The sequence below is a fragment of the Tiliqua scincoides genome, chromosome 3, assembly GCF_035046505.1.
Source record: "Tiliqua scincoides isolate rTilSci1 chromosome 3, rTilSci1.hap2, whole genome shotgun sequence".
Taxonomy (NCBI): Eukaryota; Metazoa; Chordata; class Lepidosauria; order Squamata; family Scincidae; genus Tiliqua; species Tiliqua scincoides.
In genome coordinates this window covers 169,699,912-169,727,411 of record NC_089823.1, presented here as the reverse complement: position 1 = coordinate 169,727,411, position 27,500 = coordinate 169,699,912, and positions in this window count along the sequence as shown.

Here is a 27,500-nt window from a genome sequence, read left to right as displayed (position 1 = left end):
CCTTTATTGAATTATCTAACACCTTCATCAAAAGACCAGAAGCTTACTGGATGTTGTGATTCCTGCTGCTTTAAAAAGAAAACTAACAAGAGGAAGAGCTGATTCAAATTGTGTTGGCTTTTGATATATTTAAATATTCTTTGAATCCCCTGCAGTTTAGCTGGACAAAATGACCAATTAACTATGGAGACCCTGGTGATAATATGACCATGTGAATATTATAGCCATGATTATTCTCACACTTAAGTCATATCTGAGCTAATGATTTAAAAATATTAAAAATAGTTATTATTGTTAGTGTGGGAAAACAATTTTGATCCACCCGGAGAATGGAATAATAGAAACAGCAGGGATGATACAATTTGCAGTGTTCGTTGCACAGAATTTGACCGTTCTTTCCCCCTCCCCCAGATCTGTCCAGTTTCAACTATGTGAGTTTCACACAGTGATAATTAGGCAGAATTCAATATTACGGGGGCACGTACCACATCATACTACTGTAACAGATGCAATTAGAAGAGTCAAGGCAGTTGTATAGAATTCTGTGAAATGATTGAGCCAATTTTCACCATTCATCTGATAGTTGGTTATAAACCTGGATGTTGGATTTTGTAACACTTAAGGTACATTCTGCTTCCAATTAATTAGCAGCTGAAACTTAAGGGGAAATTATCCCAAATAATAGGTGAATTCAGTATGTTTCTCCACATTACTGTGTCATACCTGGGGGGGCAAGGGGGACAAATGCCTCTGGTGCCAGGCTTGGGAGGGCAGCACCATGCCACCATCCACCCCCCCCCCACCCTGTGGTACTCAGTTGGCTGGTACGCCAATCTGAGGGCCGCCCCCTGAGGGCATTTTCCCCAAAGGTGTTCTGAGGGATGGGGAAGCCACGTGCAGCTTCCCTACCCTCCAGAGGTCTTGTAAAGGTCTGGGACGGGTGAAAAATATCACTTCTGGTTTCATGGAGGAAACTGGAAGTGACGCTTTGATGCCCTTAGAAGGCTGTCATCAGCACTGGAAAATTGGATAGGATTGGGCCCCTCATGAGTTCATCACAGAGGCAAGATTTGAACCAGTTCAGTCCTGGTTTTCCCCTCAGTCTCTTAAGCAGCTCTAATTACATGCAGTGACACAGAATAGTGTGTATGTGTTTGTTTACTCAGCAGTCAGGCTTGATTATCACATATGTCTATCCAGAGGGTGTTTTGACATAGTAGTAAATGATCCTTCATGCTTCTGAAATTTGGGGTTGGTCACTGCTCCCTAATTATATAGCCTCATTTATTTTTATATATAAAAACGGAGCCACTAAATGCAGTACAGCAGGGAGAAGAATGAAAAATAAATAGAAATACAATCTATAAACAGAGATTTGACATTCACTTTGCACCCTTCATGGTTTGGGACCTGTATAATGTGTGAAGTTCAGTTGTCAACAACTCTTTGTCTAACAATTGTAGTGGAACCTGGTCTGGGCATTTGTAAAAAACAAAGCACTCCTCATTTTGTCCTCACCGGAGCTGGTGCTTTTTGCAACTCCACTGAAGTGATGCTACAAATTGTTCTCTCTTGGTTTTGCCATCATCTCGAAGCATCTGGTAAATGGGTGCAAGTCCTTTCCCCTTAAGTATCCATGCTTCAATTTGCTATTTCTTTGTCACCAGTACTTGCTTTTGTTAAATGTGACTTATCAGGTAGCAGCTGCCTCATGGAGAGCCGTGGTAGATGTGGCTGTGTGCTCCAGTGGGGAAAGCATCCAAGGCCTTGTTGTCGGATTTCATTTCAGCATATCTAGAACAGACCTGTTTTGTTACATTCCTGCTCCTTGCTGGTGGGATCCACATAAAATGTGCCTGTAATTAAACCATGGTACTTGAATACATTTCATGTTCCTAAGCAGTGTATATTCCTATCACTGGCGTAGCAGTGTGCAAGTGGCTCCACCCCTCCCCTTGGGAGACATTCACCTCTGCCCCCCCACATGGCTCCCAAGGGGGGGGAGGAGCTGCTTGCAGGCTGCAAGGAGGCTCCCTGCAAAACTTGGTGCGCTGCCTCCCCTCTAGCTACGCCAGTAATTCCTGTGCACTGTCTGGCCTCCAGGGACACAAGGAATGATTTCTAGACCTTAGATTTTAATTTTACACACACGTACCCCCAAAATTGGTTCCACTGACATTGGGCAGGGGGGATCTCCTGAAAAACTGGTGTTTTTTAGGAAGGGGACCAGGGTTTTAGGAGTAGAAATTGACATGCATGGCCCATCATGTATGGCCTCACAGAACGTCTACAAGACATAGTGTCCACTTTCTGTGCGTCACAGGAGACGTGACTCAACATCTAATAATATTACTCTTGTCCAGACATTATAATGTTCTGCATTTCTTCACTGCACCGTATCACTGAAATATGAGAAATGCCCATTAGATCAGTGGTTCCCAAACTGGTGGGTCATGACCCACCAGCCAGGGAAGCGCTAATCCCTGCCCCTGTAAGGGCGGGGAGGAGGGGAAGGCAGCAAAGTGATCCCAAGGATTGTGTTGCTGCCAGGGATTTTTATTTTTTACTTACCTCCAGTCAGCGCTGGAATACTGGGAGGTTGGGGGGAGGGTCTGTAATTGTGACAAAGCTTCTGTAATTGTGAAAAAAGCATGGAAAAAGGGCACTTCTGGTTTTGGGACTGTCCTGGTCCCAGCTGGGCACTCATCTGGTAAGAGGCTTCCCACAGGACAGTGATACCCCTCCTGGCTGGTGGCCCCTCCGACGAGTCCACAGAGCCCCCACAACAGGGCCCACAACCCAGAGAGGCTGAGCACAGCAAAACAGCTGTGGTGGGGGCCAAAGCTTTGGAGGACAGAGGCAATGTGGGCAGAAATAGAGGCACCAAGGGAGCAAGGGGGAGAAGGAGGGCAGGATCCTGCAACAGACCTTATCACACGAGGGAGGGAGGGAGGGGCAGGTCCTGAGAGGGTTCGCAAACCCTTTATAAAGCATGAGCAGGCGAGGGATAAAGGTCAGGGGTGGTGAGGAGGCTGGCTGGTGAGCCAGCTGACTGGCCTGTGAGGCGACAAGGAGTCACGAGCATGGATAAGGGTGTAGCAATCTCCTTCCTCCATAGCCTATCTGAGGCCTAATGCCCTGGACCACCACATCTCAAAAAAGACATAGTGGAAATGGAAAAGGTGCAAAAGAGAGCGACTAAGATGATTACTGGGCTGGGGCACCTTCCTTACGAGGAAAGGCTATGGCGTTTGGGCCTCTTCATCCTAGAAAAGAGGCACCTGAGGGGGGACATGATTGAGACATACAAAATCATGCAGGGAATGGACAGAGTGGATAGAGAGATGCTCTTTACACTCTCACATAACACCAGAACCAGGGGACATCCACTAAAATTGAGTGTTGGGCGCGTTAGGACAGACAAAAGAAAATATTTCTTTACTCAGCATGTGGTTGGTCTGTGGAACTCCTTGCCACAGGATTTTGTGACATCGTCTGGCCTGGACGCCTATGGCCTGATCCAGTGGGGCTGTTCTTATGTTCTTAAAGGGGGAGCTACCCATTTTGCTAGACAACCGTGACCCCATTAAGCCTGATGTCCCTAGGGCAGCAGGCACCCAGCCCAGGGATGAAAATCAAAAGTGCCCTTTTTCACAATTACAGAAGCTTGGGGAGTTCCAGACACCCCCCCCCACCTCCCAGGACTCCAGCACTGGCTGGAGGTAAGTAAAAAAAAAACACCTTTGCATTCCTGGCAGCAGGATCCTGCTTGATCCTGGGGATCGTGTTGCTACAATCCCCCCGCCCCAGGCAAAATACTTATGTGGTTCCCTCCTCCTAAGGAGGACTTTGGGAACTACTGTATTAGATGTTATAGAAGGGAAGTGATGAGTTAAAGATGAGTTAAAGACAAGGTTGCAGGTCACGTTTGTATTGCCTGCACCACAAGTTATCAGTTTCCACTGCAAGCTCTGTGCTTCATTGGTACAATCAACAATGCCGTACCAGCCTGTCAGCTGACCCCCATCCCCCAAGACCAATCTCAAGTCACCATGTTCCTAGCCTGCAGGCTTGCTCCTCAATCTGAGCAACTTCTTTCTGGTGGGAAGATATTGCCAACATAAGAACAGCCGCACTGGATCAGGCCATAGGCCCATCTAGTCCAGCTTCCTCTATCTCACAGCGGCCCACCAAATGCCCCAGGGAGCACACCAGCTAACAAAAGTCCTGCATCCTGGTGCCCTCCCTTGCACCTGGCATTCTGACATAGCCCATTTCTAACATCAGGAAGTTGCACATACACATCATGGCTTGTAACCCATAATGGATTTTTCCTCCAGAAACTTGTCCAATCCCCTTTTAAAGGTATCCAGGCCAGATGTCGTCACCACATCCTGCGGCAATGAGTTCCACAGACCAACCACACGCTGAGTAAAGAAATATTTTCTTTTGTCTGTCGTAACTCTCCCAACACTCAATTTTAGTGGATGTCCCCTGGTTCTGGTGTGATGTGAGAGTGTAAAGAGCATCTCCCTATCCACTCTGTCCATCCCCTGCATAATTTTGTATGTCTCAATCATGTCCCCCCTCAGGCGCCTCTTTTCTAGGCTGAAGAGGCCCAAACGCCATAGCCTTTCCTCATAAGGAAGGTGCCCCAGCCCAGTAATCATCTTAGTCGCTCACTTTTGTAACTTTTCCATTTCCACTATGTCTTTTTTGAGATGTGGCGACCAGAACTGGATGCAATACTCCAGGTGTGGCCTTACCATTGATTTGTACAATGGCATTATAATATTAGCCCTTTTGTTCTCAATACCTTTTTTAATGATTCCAAGCATAGAATTGGTCTTCTTTACTGCCGCCGCACATTGGGTCAACACTTTCATCGATCTGTCCTCCACCACCACCCCAAGATCTCTCTCCTGATCTGTCACAGACAGCTCAGAACCCATTAGCCTATATGTGAAGTTTTGATTTTTTGCCAAGGCATCTGCTTTTGGCCCACTGATTTCTGTTTCTGTTCAGGAACTTCTGTGCCTGCTTTTCCAGGTTGCGGGCATCCAGAAAACTGAGATTTTTGAGGTGGAGACCCCGGTGATGTCATGCCACAAGACTACCAACCTTGGAAAAATAAAAAAAATCTGTTGTTGGGGCAGGGTCTAGCAGCAAAGTGGTTGGGACCCAGTAGCAGCCCCCCCCCCCAATGTCTTGAGATTAACCATTACTGCCCATTTGCCTTAGAAAAAAGCAAAATGCAAGAGAAACAAGGTCATTATATAAATGCATAAATAAATTTTGGGCAAAGGAGCAACCCTGTTCTCTGGCCCTTGTTTGCTGCCCTGGAACTGGCAGCCTACCTGCCTTGGACCACACCAGTGCTTCTGGCCCATTTGGCCTGACAACTTGCTCCCCCAGGCCCTAAAATCTAAGTGCTTGGAGCCTGACACAAGTACATGGCGTTTCCTCCTTATCCCAAACCCCATTTGAGTCTGCCCGCAGTTCTTTTCATCACTTGAATAACCATTTCCATCCAATAAACCGCTCTGTGCTCTGTGCCCTTTGTACTCTGCCTATCACGAGAGAGAGGCAGTCAGAGAGAAAGAGAACCTTCACATATTCCCTACACCATTTTTCTCTTTAGTGGATATTAGCAGATGTGCTTCCAGCAGACTGGCTAAGTATAAACAGGCTTTTAGACTGACAAGTGCAAGAACCAAAGCCCCTGCTGGTGAATCTGCCATGTGTTCCCTACTCTCTTTGCAAGGATGTTAGTGCCATGGTCAGTCCTCTGTAAATGCCTCTTTTATAGCGAGCGTATTATCAAAGTTGGTTTTTTTTCAGATCTTTCTCTCTCTCTCTCTTCTCCTTTCCCCATTTTTTCCCAGTGGGCTGACTGATTGATTTTATTTCCTTTGCTGCCCAATGACAAGACGATTCTAAGTACGGCTTCTTTGGAGTTGCTGCTCAGGTTCACTTGGTGCTGTTGGATAAACACACCAAACAGTAGAAGACCCAGTTCTTAGGAGTGTTTGTGTGTGTATTGTCCCCTATGTTTCTAAATCTGTGAGGATCTTGCTACTGTGGTCAGCTTCCTATCTCCTGCTCATTTCTGTAATGAATTATTTGGAAAGCAAGGGGGAAAGTTTGTCTTCAGCAGTCTGAATTATACTTGTCTTCAGCAGTGACAAATTATATGGTCTGTTTTTTCCTATTAGGCTACATATAAAGAGAAACATGATGACTAACAACATCCTTACAAATGTGCTATGCAAGATGTAAAGAGTGTTTAACTAACTGTCAGCCAAGCAGCAAGCTGAAGGGTTAAAATTGGCATGACATGACCATGAACCCTGGATTTAATGCACTAACTTGGAGGAAAGGGTGTCTAGACACTGTTGTTCAGGCAGGAGGTCTGGTCTAGAGGGTAGAGCCTCCGTTTGCCTGAAGATAACATCCGAAGGTTGCCAGTTCGAGGCCACTGGCACTGTGAATGGCGAGACCTTGAAGCAGGTGACAAGACCAGCCAAGTTATTCTACCTGCTCTTGGTGTGAGCGAAGAAGCGTTTTGTCTGCTCTCCATGTGAGAGATGAAGGAGCTGCTTGTCTGCTCTGCATGGGAGGAAACTGGAGGCCAGAATGTGATACCAGATCAGAAAGATCCATCTGAAATGTTGTGGTTCTTGAAAGATAGAACCTTTCTTCAACTGTAAAAATCCCTACGGGGTTTTAGAACAGCCTGCCTATGTAAACCGCCTTGAATTAAAGTCTCAGGAGAAATCTGACGACCAAGAAAGGTGGATTATTATTATTATTATTATTATTCTGCTCTACTCCCCACCAGAGTGCGCTAGGAATTGTCCATTCTAGTGTTGGAAGGAGCTGGGAGAAGGTTTATCTACCTCACAGGACTCTGCTGGGGCTGCTGCTCTCTGCTCTTGAGCAGGGTGTCATTAATGGAGTGCCCTGCTCAAAAGCAGAAAAAACAGAGTCCTGGAAGGTAGGTAAGCCAGCCTCCAGCACCTTCCAGCCAGTAACTATCTTATAGGACTCCTTCATCCCTGCAAAAGGGAGCTCTGTAAGGTAGGGTTTAAGGAACCTCTGTGGATGAGTCCATTGAATTGAGGTCCATTAAATCAAGGGTTCATGGAACATAAACAAGGGTTCATGGCCCCTCTCTTTTAGCTTTTCCTTCATTTAGACCTCTTTCTTTTATCAGATTTGAGGCATTTTAGTTGCATTTACTATTGGATTCTGCCCTGAATCTTGGATCATATCAACAATCAGTTAATTTTACATTGAACTTCAGAGACTATTGAAATGCATATAGGGGTGCTTAGGAATTCATTTATCTTGGGGGATGCAAAGCAGTGATTTGGTAATTGTTCAGTCAAATGGCAGGGTACACAGAAATAGACAAATCATCCATGAGAATAAAGAGAAATAGAGGCACAGACAATAAGAAAAAATAAGAAAGCCACATCTGTTTGATCTTGAGAGTTGCCATGCTCAGCTTAGCTTGTTGGAGGAGGATAAACAAATAATTGCCCCTATGTGTAGTTATATATCCACTTCATGGAGAACTTTGAAATAAGTTCTGTGTACTTATCAATTTCTAAGTCCAAAGCCAAGGCATCAGTTTCTATTACAACAGTTTGCTCAGTCTCCAGTTTCCGTTCTAAGCGTATTGGCCAAGATACAAAAACTACAAAAGTATTTCTGTGAGCTTAAAATTGTTTTGTTTTTCTTAAAAGAGCAGCTTTCCATGGTGCATAACCCTCAGCTTTTGAAATCGAGGATACTTGCAAAAGCAGTTTGTGGTATGTAGTGGGAATCAGCTCTTGAGAAGCAATTCAAATATTTCCCAGGGCTTGTGTAAGTTTTTTTGTGTGAGCCTGAGTACAACTTTGGATCCCAACAGTTACATAAACCAAAGTCACAACTGAGTCAGGGAGACAGTCTTCCATCTCACGGATTTAGGGCTGGGAGGTTAGGCAGAAGATCAACTAAATCTGAGAATTGGTACAGCATGGCTATTGAGGCCAGAAGTAATTGCTAAGTAATTGGAAAGTAATTGCCAAGACTTGGCACCTGATCTAAAAAAAAAATCAGCCAATATAAGCACAGCCTAGCTTTTCATTGGTTTTTCATTACTCTTTTGCTGAGCTCCCTCTGTGTGCTAGTCAGCATTTAAATCAAATTCACTTACATTAACTGTTTTCCATAAATTATTACCTTCATTCCATTGCCTCCCCCTGTTTATTCTTATAGCCCACATCACAACACCCCAGCCTGAGGGCCCTGGCCTGTTTTCCCTTAAGGGACAGGGCTGGGGGAGGCAGCAACGCGATCCCTAGGATCGCGCCACTCAGGAGGGCTGCAGGGACAGGGATGCACTCTCCAGTCCCTGCAGCAGTCTGTTGGGGGTGTGGGGAACCCTGCGTGAGTGTCTGCCAGGCTCCCCAGCTAGTTAGAAGTGAAAGTGGAGTAATCACGCTCCACTTCCGGTTTTGCGGAAGTGGAGTGCGATTGCTCCACCTTCCCTTCTGATGACCTGGGGAGCCCTGCAGATGCTCGCACAGGGCTCCCCACACCCCCGACAGGCTGCTGCAGGGACTGGAGAGTGCATCCCAGTCCCTGCAGCCATATGTCTAATGCTATGATGATGGTGGATGTTTACGTACTGCTTTTCAACAGAAAAGTTCACACAAAGTGGGTTACATAACAAAATAAATGAAAACATGGCTTCCTGCCTTAACTGGATCAGAATCTAAAACACACACACACGTGCACACACAAGAAACTGGAAAAGGTGCTATACTGATACCAATAGGGACAGTTGCTTTCCCCCTGCTAATGTAAAAGAGCTAGCAGTAACAGGTGTCTCTTTACCTCGGTAGCAGGGACAGAACCTTTAAAAACCAATTTAGAGAACTGATCCCTTTATCTCAAGTACTTGTATTAAGAGAAAAAATATTTTCCATTAATCATTATCTCAGTGATTTCCAATGTTTTTCTTATCACAGCACCCTGACCTCTGTGGTCTTCTGTATGGTCTTCAGCTCTTGACATGTCACTTCCTGCTTCCTGGAGTCTCTTCCAGGTTCTGTGGCTCTGTTTCAAGGGCAACTGTCTGTCCCTCTTCCTCCACTGGTTCTAAGAGTTTTTCAGTGATCTTCAACTGCTGTGCTCCAAATGCCCATTGCACCCCTGCAGACCTTTTGCAGCATGCCAATGTACCATGGCACACTGGTTGAAAATCACTGCATTAGCTCCATGAAATTTTTATAAACCCTACAGCCCAAGCCCATGTGTGTCTACTCAGATGTAAGTCCCATTCTAATCAATGGGCCTTAGTCCCATGTAAGCATGCATTAGATTGTAACCATAATCATGTTCCCCACTCAGTCATGTTTCTTCCCCCCCCCTTAAGTAACAAACCCATCCACTTCATTCTGTCCTCATGGGAAAGATGCCCCAGGCTCTTAATCTATTCAAACTGTTGTGACATAAAGCAATGCATATGGATACTTCTTGCAAGGCGATGATGGGAAGAACGTCAGGCACTGAAATACTACACAAGCATCTGGCAAAGGCTTTTGCTGAGCTGAACCAATTGACTGGCTGATGAAGTGATTAATTATTCCAAAACAGAGTAGTTAGATGAATCTGCCATGTTGAAATGTTTTGTTCTTCTGGAGAATGGTTCCATGAGGCTGCAGTCTCAATGAGTTCAGATGTCTAATCACTGCAGGCTAATGTTATTCCAGTAACATAAGTGGCATTAAACTTTATTTACAATTTAGAGAGCAGTGAACCTATGGCGATATCTGTGAATGGTGTTAGCCACTACCACTCCCGTCATCATTATCAATCATTTTTAAATTGCAAACCACTATAGGAAATAGTAAGCTCAGGAGAGTGATTAACTTGGAATCTTCCTCCATATTTTGTGGATTTTGTGTAGATCAAAGCAGGGTGTCATAGATCTTCTACAGTGAAACATAGAATCAAACCAAAGGCCAGTCTACACACAAAAAAGCATTTTTCATTCATGCATCTAAACCACACACTTCCATTTTGCTTTTTCTGATTTTTGTGACGCCACTCCATTAGAGACTAGTGCTGCAATCTTATACACACTTTCTTGGAGGAAGCCCCATTGAGAATAATGAGACATAGTTCCCAATCCTATCCAGCTTTCCAGCACGGATGCAGCTGCAGTGTATCGGGGGGGAAAAAATGTTCCCTTACCTTGAGGAGGCCTCTGTGACTGCTTCCCAGCTACAGGAAGCAGTGCATGCCCCATTGGCATGGTTGCATCAGCACTGGAAAGTTGGATAGGATTGGATCCTTACTTTTGAGTAGACATGCATAAGGATTGTGCTGTAATATACTTCTTAAGAGGCTGTTTGAATGGACTGTGTATGTGTACACCTTGTGCAACTGGGAGCAGTTGAAATAATGTTGTGCTGGCCTCAGCTTTTTCCACTCCCTAAGAAAGGAATAGGGGAACAGAGCAGAAGTATGAAGGAGAGGCATGAAAGAGGGGAGACAGGTGGGCTAAAGTACCTCCAATCCAGGATCTGGTCTTTTCCAATCCACAGTGTGGGAGGAGAAGCAGAGGCAGTGGGCAGCCTAAGGTAGATGCCTCCCACCAATATACTGCCTGAGGTGATTGCCTTGGTTAACCTCATGGAATCACCTCAAGGTGATTACCTTGGTTGACCTTGGTTCCCCCCTCATGGTGGGGGGAAGGAAATGGTGGAGTCATTTGCTTCCCTGCCTTAGGTGCCAGGAAGTCTTTGGTCACCTCTGGACAGGTGACTTTTCTATATGAATACTTGTATTGAATGTCTAGGGTAGGGGGTCTGCATGCATACCCCCCCTGAAAGCTTTGTTTCAGCTTTCACATGCCTTTAACACAGAAGATACATCATGTCCCACTTTGAGCACTCATTGTATGCACCCACTTGGACCCATCTGGGTGGGATAAAGGTGTTTTACTCAGGCTGTGAGAAGGTATTCACTTCCCTCATGAATCACCCCCTCTCTCTGGGATGGACAAAGGGAATAACCCTCTCATATTTACTTCTATGTTGTGCACTACAGTTGCTTCATTTTATAGTTCCTTTTTCTTTCCTGGCTCCTACATCAGTGTCACCTCTGTGTCCTGATCACAATGGCCAGTGCACCCAAGAACAATAGGAAAGAGAAGATGTACCCCACCAGGTGTTCAGCAGCTTGTCAGACAGAGTCTTCTAGCAACCCTAGCCATGATTTGCTCAAAGCAGAGCTCTGTGTGGAGGCAGCTTCACTGCCAACCCAACAATTGACTTTGGAAAGTGGTAGAAGTTCCACTATGTATTTAAGAACTGGGTTTGTAAAGTATGAGGAGCAACAGTTTGCCTCTGATGCATTCCTCCCATCTTCTTGAAACCATTTTCCCCTCTATTCTTCCTATGTCATATTCTGACATTCCTAAAGTGTGGCAATGAGGCAGAACAAGCTTGTAGGCACCTGAGTGTCTAATTGCAAGGAATTGTTTTATACTAATTAGTAATAGATTTTGCTGTTTCTACCAGTGGCTGTGTACCTTTAAAAAGAGAATAAAAGTCATTCTTCCATATAACTTGTAAGCCGGTATAATTTAGATTCTGTGTCTGCAAACTTCTTTCCAAATATTTTTCAGAAGGAAAATATCCATAAATCTTTAGTTCTCAAGTGACAAATTGTGAAGGGTGGGTATTTTTTTTTTTCCAGGCAAAACAACAACACACAAAACAAATGCCACTCCAGTATGTCCCACTTCACCTAAGTTTTTTGAAGTAACTGTGTTCCCTTAGAGATTCCATATAAAATATAATATAAAATATCACTCACTTCCCAATATTATTCATAGAATTCCTATTATAGAACATTGAGAAACCAGATTACAAGTGCACCGGAATATTTTATGATCAGTTTGAAAATGTGGTTACTGCTGCCATAAATTAAGAAGTAAAATTACTCCCACACTGAGTATTGATATACAATATATGGCAGGAAAAGTCCTTTGACATATGCTGTACAATGAATATGGAGGAGCTCCAAAAGTGTTGGTATTTGCAAAGTTGACTGCGGAGAAAGATATGAAGGTGGGATCAGGATGTAGGATATTAAGGGTAAGGACCATGAGACTTTTCTTAGAGTGAAGTATATTCAATTCCTGCTATCATCTTTATCCTGAACAGGCTATCTGAATTATGTCAAATTAGGGATTTATTTTCTTTATAGAATAATAATGGTTTTCTAGCTTTTTACCCTTCTTGGTTTCCCACAAAGAATCTTGGGAATTATAGTTTGGTGGGAAAATGGAAGCTTCTCTTGTAGATTTTAACTGTACAGCAATCCACCACTGATGCACTCTGTTTCACTTCATCTCATGGTCGGGCTGGCAGTGTCCATAATCCATGAGGGTAAACTGAGGAGGAAAAGAAGTGCCCCACCCTCAGTTGCCTTGCTGTAGGTGCAGCTGCGACTGTGTTTGGTGGTGAACATTCTATGATCCGAAGCTTCCTGTGTCCCTGATGGTGGCAATTATAGCAGAAATAACACCCTCCTGGGCAGTCTCCTGCCCATTGGCAGCATACCTCTCCTTAATACATAAAACAAGTGGGTTGGATTTAAATGCAACACAAGATTTATTTCAAATCACTAAACTTGCAGCAATCCTAACTTCCTACCACCACACACACACACACACACACCCCATTTAGTGCAGGTTCCCTTTTTTAGGGGAGACAGCTAGCTACTGTCTGTTCCCCTTTAAGAGCATTCCCATCCTGGTTCTGAGCTGTAGATCATTCTTGATGAACCACTGTCATCAATGCCAAACCCTATAAGGAGCTGAGGGATATGGGCATTACACTACCCTCAAGTCAAACAGACTTTAAAAGCCATGGAAGAGGGGTTTCCAGCCAGCTTCTTCAAACCAAGCAGCCCCTGGAAATCAGTTCTGCCAATTCAATCCACTTCTTCAGGATGCACCAATTTTCTATCCTTAATATCCACCCACTTTCTATCTGCTGATTGTGACTAACCTGGCTAAGGCACCACACCCGCTTTAATACTCTCAGAGTGGGCAAAACACCCCTTCATCAACAGCCAATCAGGTGAAAAAGAAAATTCCTATGGACCCTTTCGAGACAACCAGCTCATCTCAGACTGCCCTCTTGAGTGGGCTGGTAGGCCGATTAAGTCTTGGCTTACACAGAGCAGCCGATACAGCCAATAAATGGCTGTATAATCCTGGTTGCCAAGTCAACCCAATGGGCTGCCTCCCCCCACACCATTTGGCTTTGTGCAAGGGAGGAGGAGGCAAACTACCAACCCCTTGGAGATAGCTCCATACCCTTGCTTGAAACTGTACAGACCATGAGGTGTCACTTTAAGAAGGTCAGTTTATATTACAACACAGAACCAGTTCCAGTTCAAACTGGTCCTAGCCAATAGATTTGGAGCAGGCTAGGCTTTACCCATGTTCTCCCCAAGTAAGCACTCCAGACACAGGCTTGGGAATTATGGGCCACTTTATTTCAACAATAACAAAATCTGCAGCAGAGATTGTACCAAACACTCATCGGGTGGGCACTAAGCCTGGGGAAAGCTAACATTTATCCCTATGAAACAGGCGTATCCATCTGATTCCAAACCAAACTCGGCTAAACCCCAAACAGCTTATCATCATCAACCCAAAGGGTCAGGGTGGCAGGACAGCTTCAATGCCCTCTGGGAAAACCCCTGAGAGATCAAGCTCATCCGGCCAAGAGGGTTGCCATGCTGCCTCACCAACCCAGTGGGAGTGGTTCTGGCTTATTCCTTGATTTTGCTCATCTTAGCATGGACACCAAAGAACCACTTCTACCTACCCTGCTTGCACGATACCTGCCAAAGTGACCAATTCAAAACTGAAAAAAAAAATCAAGGATAAATATCCATTCCCTGTCCAATAAACCCGTAGCCAGTCTGGGGTGGGCAAAAAACTGTCAGCCTTCATGCCAATCTGGCTAACAGCAAAAAGTTTCTACCGGGCTCCCTAAATTGGCAACTAGCTAGTCTCAGACTGTACCAGGGGAGGGCAGGTGGCTGCCGACAATCAAGGGCAAACTGCACTATGAGGCAAGCCTCAGCAAGAGTGCACAGCTTCTCCTGGCCCCAAGCAGCCAACAGAGGCTGCTAAATTCATGCTTCTGTCTCCGTGCCCTGGGGAGGCTGTGGAAAAGGTGGCGACGTGCTTACACAGCGTGCCACCAACATTCTTGTAGTCAAACCAGTTTCATTTGACAACTCCTTCCACTTTTATAAAATTCCTTCGCCAATAGCCAATCAGGTGAGCAAGAAAATTCCTATGGACCATTTCTAGACAAGAATACAGTGGGTTGGGGGGTGAGGCTGTATCTGCATCTGCAGTTTCAGTTGACTGTAAAGGCAGGAGGGCCCCCCAATCCCCCTGCACCCTCTAGAGGCAACTTCAGAGGGTCTTCTGAGCCCTGGAGAGCCCCCACGTGTCTGCCATGGTCTCCCTGGGCCTCAGAATGGCTGTTTAGGCAAAAAAAGGTCATTTCCAGTTTTGTTCATAAAAACTGGAAGTGTCATTTTTATGCCTTTAAAGGCATTAGGAAGGCCCTCTGGGGCTTCCCCAGCCTTTCTAATGCCTTTTAAAGGCATAAAAACATCACTAACAGTTTCATGAAAAAATGACATTTTTTTTTTGCCTAAATGGTCATTCTGAGACCTGCAGAGGCCACAGGCGCATGGAGGCCACAGGCGCACATCTTCTCTGGGTCTCAGAAGATGGAGGCAAGGGGAGCATAGCTCCCCTCATCTCTGTTAGGTGGGGGGCATCTCTGGTATCTGTGGATTCAGCTATCCAACGGGGGGTTCCAGAAGGGAACTCCCCCCCAAATACTGGGGCGTGCCCGTAGTTTTATAAACTCTTCATGAATCATAAGTGAGGAAGTGGAAGAGAAGCTGCTTCAGCACTGTAGTCTCATCTCCTCCTCCCGTTTTCTCTCTGCTTTCTGCACTCTTTCTTCCTTTTGAAATAGTAGAGAGCAAGGAGGAGAAAAAGAATGGCAGCAAAAAGGAAGTAAGATTGGAGGGGTGTGTGTGGAAGATTGCAGCGTGATGGCTGCGGTGGGGGAGATGTGGTAGGGGAGGCATGGGGGGATGCAAGGATGGCATATAAAGAAGATGGGGAATAAAAATGCACATTGTGTTCAAAATTTGCCCAGGGAGCAGCAGATTGGCTTGGACTAAGGTGACATGGACTTGGGCCAGTCATTGAACAAATTAACAACAAAATGGAGGAGGAACCAAAGAACAATACATCCATGTTGCATGATCAAAGGACATTCAGCTAAACAAAGTTCCAGCTTCCATCTCCATATACAAAAATTATAATACCATTTTGTTCTTTTTGGGGGCAAAACAACGGATGGATATATTCAAAGATTGCAAAAAAAAAAAAACTTTGGAAAGAGCTGGAGCAGCAAATATAAAACTGTTACCATTTCCAACAGTCAAGTTCTGCAGGTTCATATTGCTGTTTTAATCTGTCCTTTGGCCCACCTGCCTTGATCCTTATAAGGGCAAAACTCCTAACCTTTCAAGTACCTCATACTCCCATCAGAATGAGCAATTGTGGGCTGCCTATTTGTCTGTTAGGTATAACATTGCATGTAAAATATTGTACTGTCTTTGTCATTGGCAACTAAGTGACAACTTTGATTTTGCTTTTTAAAAGGACTCTTAAAAGGCCACATTGCAGAGAAAACACAAAGAATAAAATGCTAAGCAAACATAGGCAAGCAGCTTATATTTATTTTGGCAAGCAAATGGCCTATTCATTTGCAAAAATCATCAACGATGCCGCAATAGTCTGCCTTGTCTGCACATAAATTGTCTATTTAACTAATTTGGCTGCAGAGCCAAAAGCTGTATTTGTAATATGATGTATTGATTTGCAGTGCTGTTAGCCACTGTGTATTTAAAAAAAATGATAAAATAGGCTCTCAGCACAATTCCCCAATATAAAATGAAAGAGGCAGAGGGTGAGCTCTATGCAGCTATGACTGTATAGTTCTGTAAATGGACATTGTGTGTGTGTGTGTATAGCATCTGCGAATGTGTGTGTGTGTGTGTGTGTGTGTGTTTTAAAGGTTATAGATGGTAGAATTAGGCAGGAGAGAGCAACAGTGGTTGCTGCACCTCACATTTTCCCCGGCTGCCCTCTAAGATTCGCTCAGAGATAACCACAAGCCTTCTGTAAACCGTGAAGCTTACATGTGCTTGTTGTACCCTTGACTTTTGCCCTCCAGTTGTTCCTCTTGGATTAAGCTTACCCAGGGATTTCCACTCGTGCCAGTACAGCTTACACTAGCCAAAAAATGCAACTGAGCTACAGCCTAAGACACCAAGAAAAGAATGTTAATATTGCTCTGCCCGAAGTGGCTTATCTTAATGTATAATCATGTAGCAAATCATGTATTCATTTGTATTATTAAATAAAGACTAACATAGTTGTACACTCAGCAGAGCAGAAGGAATGCACAAAGGATCATGGGTTCCCAGCATTCTCTGTTCCCTTTTGGAAAGCCGCTGACTCATTCCCTAAACAATCAGTGTTGTGTGCCATTACAAATGGGATGGTTAATAGGCCTGCATCCATTATCATTAGTGCATCTCAGCACGCAGGTATATGATGGGTCCTGCCAGCACGTTTGCTCCAGCTCACTGAGCCAGGGGCCATGCTCCATTGCAAATGAGGATGAGGAACACCTGCTCCAGGGTTTTTCAGCAGACCAGAGTCATCCTTCACATCTCATGCAACACTTGTTCTGTCAGAATGCAAGGCTGGCACAGGCCAGAAGAGTGGCTTGCCAGGCGTCCAACGAAGGATTATAGACTTCCCTGTGGTCTTCTGCTCAACTTGAGCTTTGAATTTTTTTTTTTTCCAAAGAAAGCTTTTAAAAAATTTATCAATATCATATTAGGCATTCAGTCATTATGTTAAGGGTTTAAAAATAAAGATTTGAAAAAATAAAGGAAGGAAACAACTCAACTTTTTTGGCAATTAGAATGGGAACATGAAATATTTATCACTGTTGATTATTTTATTCACATGCCTCAATCCAGACTATTTTTCTACACTTCATTACAATGATTTTTTCTTCCTTGGGGTAGGGGGTTTGGGGTAAAATAAAAATACCAGTTCAAATTACTACTGACTTGTTTGCTTGCTGTTTTGCTTTAATAGTTTTTTTATCCTGTCTCTTAAAGTACAGCGTAACAATAGTCTCTTAAAGTCACACGACTTTCTGTTCTAATCCTTTCTTTTTCGGATCTTTACTTAATGCACAGTGGTGAGACTCATTTCGGTAACCAGCTTCAGTCAGGAAATGCAAAAATTACAGGAGAAAAAAAAATACAATCTGCATTTATAGAGATGGTCCCCTGAACAACCTTTATAAGAATCAGGGACGCAGGGCATGAGTCTTTCACTGTACCCTATGTATTGTGTTCTACATACAGTATGGGATAATAGGCAGAGTTTTGAACTTTGATTGCACTAACCTGGGTTCAAATCTGAGTTTATACCCACTGGCTGTCGTGGATCAGTGATTCTTTTTCAGCACTGCCCCTCAGGATTGTTGTGAGGATAAAATGGGACAAGCCCCTTTGTGTCATTCCTGAAAGAAAAGTGGGATACACATTTAATAAACACATGAGTATATTTAAGGACCGATAATTACAGTGGGAGGCACTTAAGTCTCCAGCTATAGGGCTTGGGAAACAGCTAAAAGTCTGGCAAAGACAGATTTCACATGAGCAACCAAACCCAGGTCTTTCCCCACAGTACCCAGTCAATAGCATTCACCTCGACAGAAAGGTGTGATGAAATGTTGGAGCATTTATGCACACACAGCCGACTCACAACTTATGTGAGGGTCACATTCCAGAGTCTGTGCCTGAAGCTAAAATCATGTAGACTCCGAATTACCTTGAAAATCCCTTACATCAGAAAAAATATGTGCTGCCTCTTTAAAAACTATGAGCTGCAGATGGAAACTGAGACAGACTGAAAGAACAGTAGCTTCAAACTCCAATTTCGTGCTCACTTGGGGGGGGCATGTATTTAGTAAGTGGCATGGTGGGTGGAATTGCCTGCACTACTTAACCTATCGCTTTTCTCTATTATATTTATTTGTTGTAGTTTGCCAAGCATGTGTAGCTGAATTCACACAAGTACAGTGTGCATAAGATGCAAGCTGACTGTAAAAGTATTCAGTCACGCTGACAACTATATGTATGCTGTTCAGGGTTTATAGCCTTCCTTACATCAAGGGATGAAGGGAGGTGATAGTTTAATATAAATATTATAGATGCTTCTCCCAATATAACAGGTGCTGAAACTGCAGTGTGTTAGCAGAGTCTCCCCATGTATTTCAGTGAAGGGGGCAATATGGTGCCCATGCACATCTGAGATTGGTAGTTGATTTTTCTGGGTCAAAGACTTTAGAAAGAATTAGATAATATGTAACAGAACAGTCAAAAGTTATCCCGTGTCTCCAGGTTTCAAAGTAGGAGATTATAAAATGAATAAACAGAGACTTATGGCCCAATCCAATCCTTGCCTGGCCCACAGCATGGAGTGCAGCTAGCTAGCAGCATGCATGATCACCAGCCATTCATGGGGGTGACCCCGTTCCATATGCCGTGTTCCACATTCCAACTGGTGACTGCTGCACCTGCAGCCTGGGCCTTCCATCAACAGAACATGGCTTGCTTAGGATTGGCCATTACAGATTTAACAATTGCAGCTAATGCCTGTAACAACCATGGAATATATGAACCCAAACCTATGCTGTGCTTGCCAAGATAATGTTGATTTTGTGGCTATGGGTCTTTTTTTTTTTTTTTTTTTTTTGTAAAAGGTAATTTGTAAATATGCTAATGTTTCATTACCATACTGAATATATAGGAAGACAAATCCACTTGGATTTCCATATGATATGCATTTGGGCTGAACAGTTTCTAAGGAATCAGAGTCTTAAAGCTTGTGCAAATGATCTATTCACCATAGAGAGATTGCAGAACTCTGCATTCCTGTGGTGACTTCTCGATCCCCCTGCTAGAACATTGAGAAGCTCTTATCCCATGCATTGTCCTCATCACCCAACAGCCTCAATGAGGGTGATCCATGATATAAAGAAGCCAAGACATTATGGTGCTAGTGAAGAGTTCTGGAAAAAGTGCCACAGGGATGTAAATTTTGACAGCAGCCATGCAGCAAGCAAGAATAGGCTTTATTCTCATATTCTATAGGGGTTAAGGACATTTGTTGAGGTTGTTAAGAACCTCTCAGTCTTTGTTCCCTGATCAAAGATTCCAGGACCAAGAGAAAATCAGGTGTTCAGCCTAGAGATTTCGCTGTTTAACGTCTTTGTCCAAAAAGTAGGCCTTACCGCAACTGCAGAGACTGTTCTGACTGTGTAAAAATGTATTTCTTTTCCAAAATTGTTATCACTCTTTCTCAAGTTCAGGTTCTGACTGAAGAGTGAATAATCCTTGGTGCAAAGCTCACTTTGCACCTTACAAGTGAGCGAGCCCATCGTATCTTTTCACAGTTAACTTTGCCATGTGTAAGAGAAATGATGGATCTCAAAAGGTGATGGAATACACATGGTGATGGGATACTCCTCAATTCATCAGCCAATAATGTTTGACTGATGTCCACTGGCAGTGACTGAATTGAGGGAGGGAAGGCTTAATTTATATTTTATCCAGTGTTTAAGGTCTGGTCCCAAAACATACATCAGTTTATACATTTTTGTCACCAAAATGCTTTCACAAACTTTGTAAAAGGAGGAGCAGAACGTAAAATGTGTTGTTAAAAGAAATCAGATGAAATGCCAGTAAGAGACATGAATTCGAGTTAGGTCTCCTACTAGATTCTAGTCTTACCAAACTTCATGACAGACCAAATGGTTTCAAGCCCATCCCACTCCTCAGTAGGTTGGATTTTATAAGATATCTATGCATCTCTGCATACTGTCCTTTTGTGTTACAACACATACATTTTACCTGTGTGAAAACACATATTTAAGTGTGCAACGTACCAGCTGCTTGGGTAGAAAATGCAAAAATAAAAATAAAAATGAAAATACTTTAAGAAACACATTGAAAATTAGGAATTTTCTGATAAACAGACCTGAGGATTCATTTTGTAAGGAGCGCTGTGCTATCTGTCTCCATTTAATTCTCAACCTGTATATTTGTAAATAAAGCAACAATTACAAAGACACCATAAGCCTCAGTGATCTCTCTTCCAAATGAATCCAGATTCCAGTCAGTCCTGCCCCTGAAATTTCTCACCACTATGGAAAATGGAACCCAAGCATGGCATGTAACAATAAGAGTTATTGTTTCAAGAGATTGTTGTTTTGTAGATTATAATTTCTATAATTTATAGATTATAATTTGTTGTTATATTATAGATTACAATTCAGGGATCACATTTGTATCGCTAGTTCTGCAACACTGCACTAAATTGTGTTTCATTTCCCTTGGCAAAAAAAGTGTGTGATGGCACTTCAACCTGGCACATGAGCAACTGAAGTTGAATAGATTTTTTCATGCACATTTCTGCCAAAGATATTACCATGTGACCCAAAGAATCTACCTGCTCATGTTCTGCAGCTTTTGGAGGGGTATTTTTCATTGAGCCAAGATAGTGAACAAAGGCGCACAGATGATGACAAGGAGGAAGGCAATAAGCTCATCCTTATACTGGTGGTCTCATCAGCATTTTGCTTTTGGTCTCCAGAGGTGCTCTCAAGCTTTCCTATACGTTTGAAAAACTTCTTTATAATGAAGAATGCTTTGTGCTTTACAAGCACTGAAATGTCTTCAACCAATAAACATTTTATACCTTTGTCAGAAAATACTTTTTTTTAAAAATCGACAAACCAGGTTTTTAAAACAACTGTGGTGGGGGAGAATTACATGCCAGATTGTTGCAGCCTGAGCACATTTTTACAGATGAGTTATAAACCCCAACTAATGGAGCTCTGATGGAAGTGCTGATACTACCTAAACTACAACCCTGCTAGAATAACCCACACTCTCCAACCATTACCCCCGCCCCAGCATTTTCCTGTAAAAAAACCAATTCTCCCTAGTACCCACCTCCCATCCCTCCTTTTTGTGTACAGGAATAATAAAACATTTCATAATGTCATACTTGTGGGAATTTTTTTTAATGGGGAACTTGAAAAATCTGCTTGCTTTTCTTTCTCCGAAATGCTTTCACAGAATGGGTTTGGCAGAACATCTTGGCAGAATGGCAGATTGCTGGAACTGCTCTCTCCCTGGGAAACAAACAAAAAATGGCTATCTGTGCAGAACTCCAGCGTGCTTTGATCACTGCCCGAGACAGTAGAAGTGACTCCTTGGCTTTTATTAAGAGCCATAATATCACTGGGCTCTGCCTCAACAAAATGTCGGAAAGAAGTCAGCTACTTGTATAGAGAGAAGAGCTGCATTTTGGGGACTAATTGTAGACACTAATTGGCATGTTGCAAAGACGTGCGCTTTGTTTTTATGGGTGGAAGAGGAGGAGGAGGGCAGATATGTCCATCAGATATCCTTTCATAACGCCTTGCCAAAGATTTGGTTGTGATGCCCATAAGGAGAGGCTTCTATGGCAGCAGGCGCTTGTACACTTCTCGCACAAGAGGGCCACTTCAATGTGAAAAGGCTAATTTTAATCAACAAATGAGAGCCAAGGAAAACGCACATAATAAGTGATGGGAACAGCAATGTCCATGCTCAAAACCATGTTTCTGATTCCGGTCTAAATAATGGGCTACAGGGAAGCACATCTGTAAATTATACAGGAAGCTTTCTTCAACAACTGATTCACCCTGACAGTTTTACTGGAGTATATGAAAATTAGTATTAAAGATGTGATATGTAGGCTTCTTTCCAGGAATTCCAATCTGGTTTCAATAAAATGGAAACACTGATTGGAAGTGAAGTTGCCTTCCGGTTTTGCCTTTGGCTATTATGTGTTCATTCGTGAAATGACTGAATTCCACAACTACTTTTAATATTCACCTTTTGAGTTCATCTCCCACACTGGACACATTGGAATGATTAAAATAGCAATGCCTCCTGATGCCGGATCCTCCTTAATTTGAAACAGCCTAGGTGCCGAAGAAAAGGGGGGGAAGAGAGAGAGAGAAAAGGAAAAGAATGCTTCTTTTAAGTACATCCTTTGCCTCAAAGTTCTACAAAGCACATTTAGAATAGAAAGTATTAATAAAAGGGCATTGTAAAAGAACTTCCTGAGAAGATGCCTGGAAAAAATAAAGATTAAAGTTTGGTGAATTAATGGCCTGTGTACTTTACTTCAACATACTTGCACTAATGATGTAGTAATTTAATAATTTAACTACTAATGCCTGCACTACAATAATTAAACTGCCCTGCTTATCAACAAACATGGCCATTCCAATGCAGGGTTGGCACAACATTATTGGCAGTAAAATAATGGAAAGCTGAAAAATTCAATAAAAATGCAAGTTTTGAACTTTTGCTACATGAAATATAGAGCCCCAGATCCAGAGCTCCACATATGCTGTGATTCTATGCCAAGCACTTTGGAACTCTTGCACTTGTGACTGTGCAGAACATTTGCAAATACTAATGCATTGCAGAACTCCAGGATAGGTTGATCAGAATGCATAGAGTTCGGAAACATTAACTAGCCTACAATCAGGACTGGCAGCAGAGGTTGGCACCCTTGGGCAATTGCTGAGGGCCGATGGCCCTCTGTGAGCCCATGTCCAAGTCCCTGCAGCTCATTTTCATGGATCAACAATGGAGCCATTCTGTTCGTTGCAAGATTCTCTGGCTGTTCATCCACATAGGGCACAATCCTAACCCACTTTCCAGCAATAAGGGCAATGCAGCTCCAAGGTAAGTAAAAGTATTCCTTTGCTTTGAGGAGGCCTCTGTGACTTTCCTCCAACTGCAGGATGCAGCACATGTCCCATTGGCACAGCTTTGCCAGTGCTGAAAGTTGGTTAGGATTTGGGCCATAGGAGCTTTTCCTCAGAGGGACCCCCAATTCTTCCAGGCACCTCACCATTCAACAAATGGGAGCTTTCCTCCAAGGATCAGAGGAATATCTGTGCAAAAACTCCCATTATCAGACAAGATGTCTGAGAGAAGGTGGTGTGGGCCATAACCATACGGAAGGCACTTTGCAAAAGATCAGTGTTCTACAATATGAAGATCAATGTACTAAGCTGAGAAAAAAGTTTGAATGGCTCATATCAGAATTATTTCACTATGTCAAAATCCTGGAAGAGACATTTTGGAAAATGTTAATGTGGTGTGGTAATTTATATATTAAACAACATGGATCAAGGGGTATTGATTGATTCTCTAAAGACCAGTAGTCACAGCAGACATTGATAAGTATCCCTCAAAGTATCCAATCTTCTGGTACTATTTACCATCACCAGACCACATCTCAGTCCCTATAATTAACAGTAGTATTTTTATCTTGTTCACATTAATTTTTCTGTGAGTTTGTATGTATGTATGCACATGTTACATTTTAATGCTCAAAAATATTCCACTATGTTCTGGAACAATTTTGTCCAGGTTAAGTATGGTATTCCAAAGGTCTGGAGGTAAGGCAGGTGGTCTGGCTCAGTTGGTAGAGCTGCCGCCTTGTATGCCTGAAGATCTGAGGCTGCCAGTTCGAAACAACCGGAAGTACCCGAGAACTGACGACACGCTGATATACTGATGAGCTGTCCCTCGGTGGCAGAGAGGAGTTGCCGTCAAGTGGATTGTGGGAGGCGAAGGGCCAGAGAGAGGCCAGACCAGGAAGGAATCCAGCTGGAAGAAGGAGTTCTATGAAAGACTAGAACTATTCAATTGTAAAAATCCCTACAGGGGTTTAGAACAACCTGCCTATGTAAACCGCCTTGGATTAAAGTCTGAGGAGAAATCTGACGACCAACGAAAGGCGGTATATAAATACCTGTATAAATAAATAAATAAATATTCCAGTTGTTGCCATTTCTCTTTCAAGATAGAAGAGAAAGTGCTTTGTAAAATTTGATATGAAGCTTTGCCATCCAGCTAGGCTTTAAGCTAAGGCCTCTTAGAAGTGTTTTCATAGGCAATGTCCTGACAAATGCACTGGCCAAAATCCAGCACAGAGTGAAGTTCAGTGGGCTGAGCATGTTTAATTGTGTGTGCTTGATTTCTTCCAGAGGTGTAGCAATGTTAGTTTGCAACAAAAGAAACAAAACAGCTTGTGGCCATATTCAGACTAACAGATGTACAGCGTATTCCTATGCATGTCTACTCAGAAGCAACACCCCAATCCACTGTAATTCCCTGCGTGGTGACACAGGGGCGCCAACGTGGTGTCTGTTTCATCTAGCAGTGAAGTTTAAGCCTCTGGAGGCTTTCTCAGGGCAAGAGAATAGTAGTTAGCCTTGCCTAGGGTGCAAAATAGCCTGGCACCCACCCTGCATGTATGTAGTTTTTTGTGTGTAATAAAACATTTATAATATAAAAAATTGACCTGTTTTTGAACTGTTTCTGAATTGTTTTCAAATTGAACTTCGTTCATTCTAGCTATTTATACCGACACATTGAATTTACATGTCAGTTGTGATGATGGCTTAAGTGGTCTAGGCAATGGACTTGCGTAACTCACAGCACAATCCTAAATCACACTGGAACGGGCAGGCCGCCTGGTCTGCCCCATATCCAGGGTAGGGTTGGGGCTGCCTCTGGTTCAGCATGGGGCAAGGGGAATTAATTCCCCTTTCCCTGGGTAATGACAATCTTGCATGCATGGAACATTGCATACCTACAGAATGTAGCAAGCTATGGAATGCTGCAGAACATAGCAAGCAATCTGTCTCAGTCTGCCATTAGCTTCTGACCCATACATCCTCAAGACCTCAGAGGGAAGGAGACCAAAAAAGAGTAGTAAGTGAAAAGCCAACTATACAAAGTTCTTAGATAGGGAACACCAGGCTCCCAGATTACAGGTACTTCAAATGCAATAACCTTTTCCAGGCACATTGGATCTATGCACATCTATTCACACTGTGTTCAGTGGGGCTTACTCCCAGGAAAATGTTTATAAGATTTCAGCCTAAAGTAATTATGATCAACCAACATTCACAAAGGGCACAATCCAAACTGCTGTAAAGCACCTTTGTGCCTCCTCGAGAGTTGGCTGGGTGAATGCAGGGACGTGCGCCGGCCCGCAGAGGCTGAATCGTGCCTCCACACTGACTTGAAAGGAGAGGCTTGTGTTGGCTGAGCTCAGACAACACAAGGGTCTGGGAAGGGTGGGGAGGAGATGGGGAGGAGAACTTATGGACTTATGCCACTTCTGGAAGATCATTAGAAAAGGTATTGAGAACAAAACGGCGAATATTATAATGCCATTGTACAAATCAATGGTAAGGCCACACCTGGAGTATTGCGTCCAGTTCTGGTCGCCACATCTCAAAAAAGACACAGTGGAAATGGAAAAGGTGCAAAAGAGAGCGACTAGGATGATTACTGGGCTGGGGCACCTTTCTTATGTGGAAAGGCTACGGCGTTTGGGCCTCTTCATCCTAGAAAAGAGACGCCTGAGGGGGGACATGATTGAGACATACAAAATTATGCAGGGGATGGACAGAGTGGATAGAGAGATGCTCTTTACACTCTTACATAACACCAGAACAAGGGGCATCCACTAAAATTGAGTGTTGGGAGAGTTAGGACAGACAAAAGAAAATATTTCTTTACTCAGCGTGTGGTTGGTCTGTGGAACTCCTTGCCACAGGATGTAGTGATGGCATCTGATCTGGACGCCTTTAAAAGGGGATTGGACGAGTTTCTGGAGGAAAAATCCATTACGGGTTACAAGCCATGATGTGCATGTGCAAAATCCTGATTTTAGAAATGGGCTATGTCAGAATGCCAGATGCAAGGGAGGGCACCAGAATAAGGTCTCTTGTTGTCTGGTGTGCTCCCTGGGGCATTTGGTGGGCAGCTGTGAGATACAGGAAGCTGGACTAGATGGGCCTATGGCCTGATCCAGTGGGGCTGTTCTTATGTTCTTATGAGGTGGTGCAGGTTGGAGAAGACCCATTGGGGCTGCGGTGGCTTGCCAAGGGGTAAGGGGAAGAATTTCTCCTTACCTCCAGCTGAGCCACATTGGGCCCCTATCTTGTGCTGGGTACAGAGCAGACCTCCTAGTCTGTCTGTTCCTGTGCAAGATAGGATTGCGCTGAAAATTGTGAGTGTGCTTTTGAGTCGCACCGAACTCTGTCTCATGCTGATTAGTAAACAAAAAAGAATAACGAAAGACAGACATTATTTTGGTGGAAGGCATGGTGGATGCCCAGCCAGTGCGCTAGCACTCATCAGCTATGAAAATGGTGCAGCTGTGTTTTTGTTGTTGTATAAATTGATCTTTGTTTCTAAAGGCCAGGTCCTTTTACTTCCACATTTATTCTTGATCCGTTTGCAATATGTTTTATCGGAATATCTGTTTACGTGATTCTGGATATTCCTCCTTAAAAACACATAAAGTGAGAGAACCTGATCAGGACACTGTGCCACATGAAATTTGTCTTAGCACCAGGAAGGTTGTTGAAGTAGCACCTTATGTAATTTTGAATTATTGAATTATGAACCAGAAGCTCAGCAGTTTCAAAATCCACAGGGCTCAAGTAATTTGTCATTAAAGGGTCCTTGAAATTCTCTCTTTTTTAAATAGTGGTGACGAAAAACAAATCACAAGATGCCTCTAGGACAAGAGCAGCAGTGACAAATTAATGTCCCAATCCTACAGTCACTGCAAATGACTGATACAATGACTTGCACTGACACAGCTACAATAACATCCAATTTACACTATTATCATCAAAGTTATAGGTGACTTTGTGGGTCCATTAGAAGAAAAATCCACAATCCAAGTAGCGTCATGCTAAATAGATTATATAGTATGAAAACATGTATTTAGGTTGGATAGGATAGGTTTAGGTTATCCTGCATTAGATCTTCCTCCTTAGTCCTATGTCAAAGTTATTTTCTTGTGGAAAATGGTTTATGGTTTTTCTATTCACTTTGGAACACCCAAGCACCAGACAAGTGGGAAAATCTCTTACTGCAGTTCTCCTTGTTGGAGTAATCCAATTGTAAAGTGATTTTGCCTTTTGAGCCATGTAGGGCTTCATCAATGTTGCTGATGATCAAGGGTGGGTGCTGACAAGGAGACCAAAGGCCACAAAGAGGCTGGGTGATGGTGGTGGTAGATAGGCCCCTATGAATACGTTCTTCTATACGTGCCTACTGTATTGAACATGGTCGAGGAAGACATTGCTTTGTACAGCAACAGCAGATGGAACTGGGAATTCCAG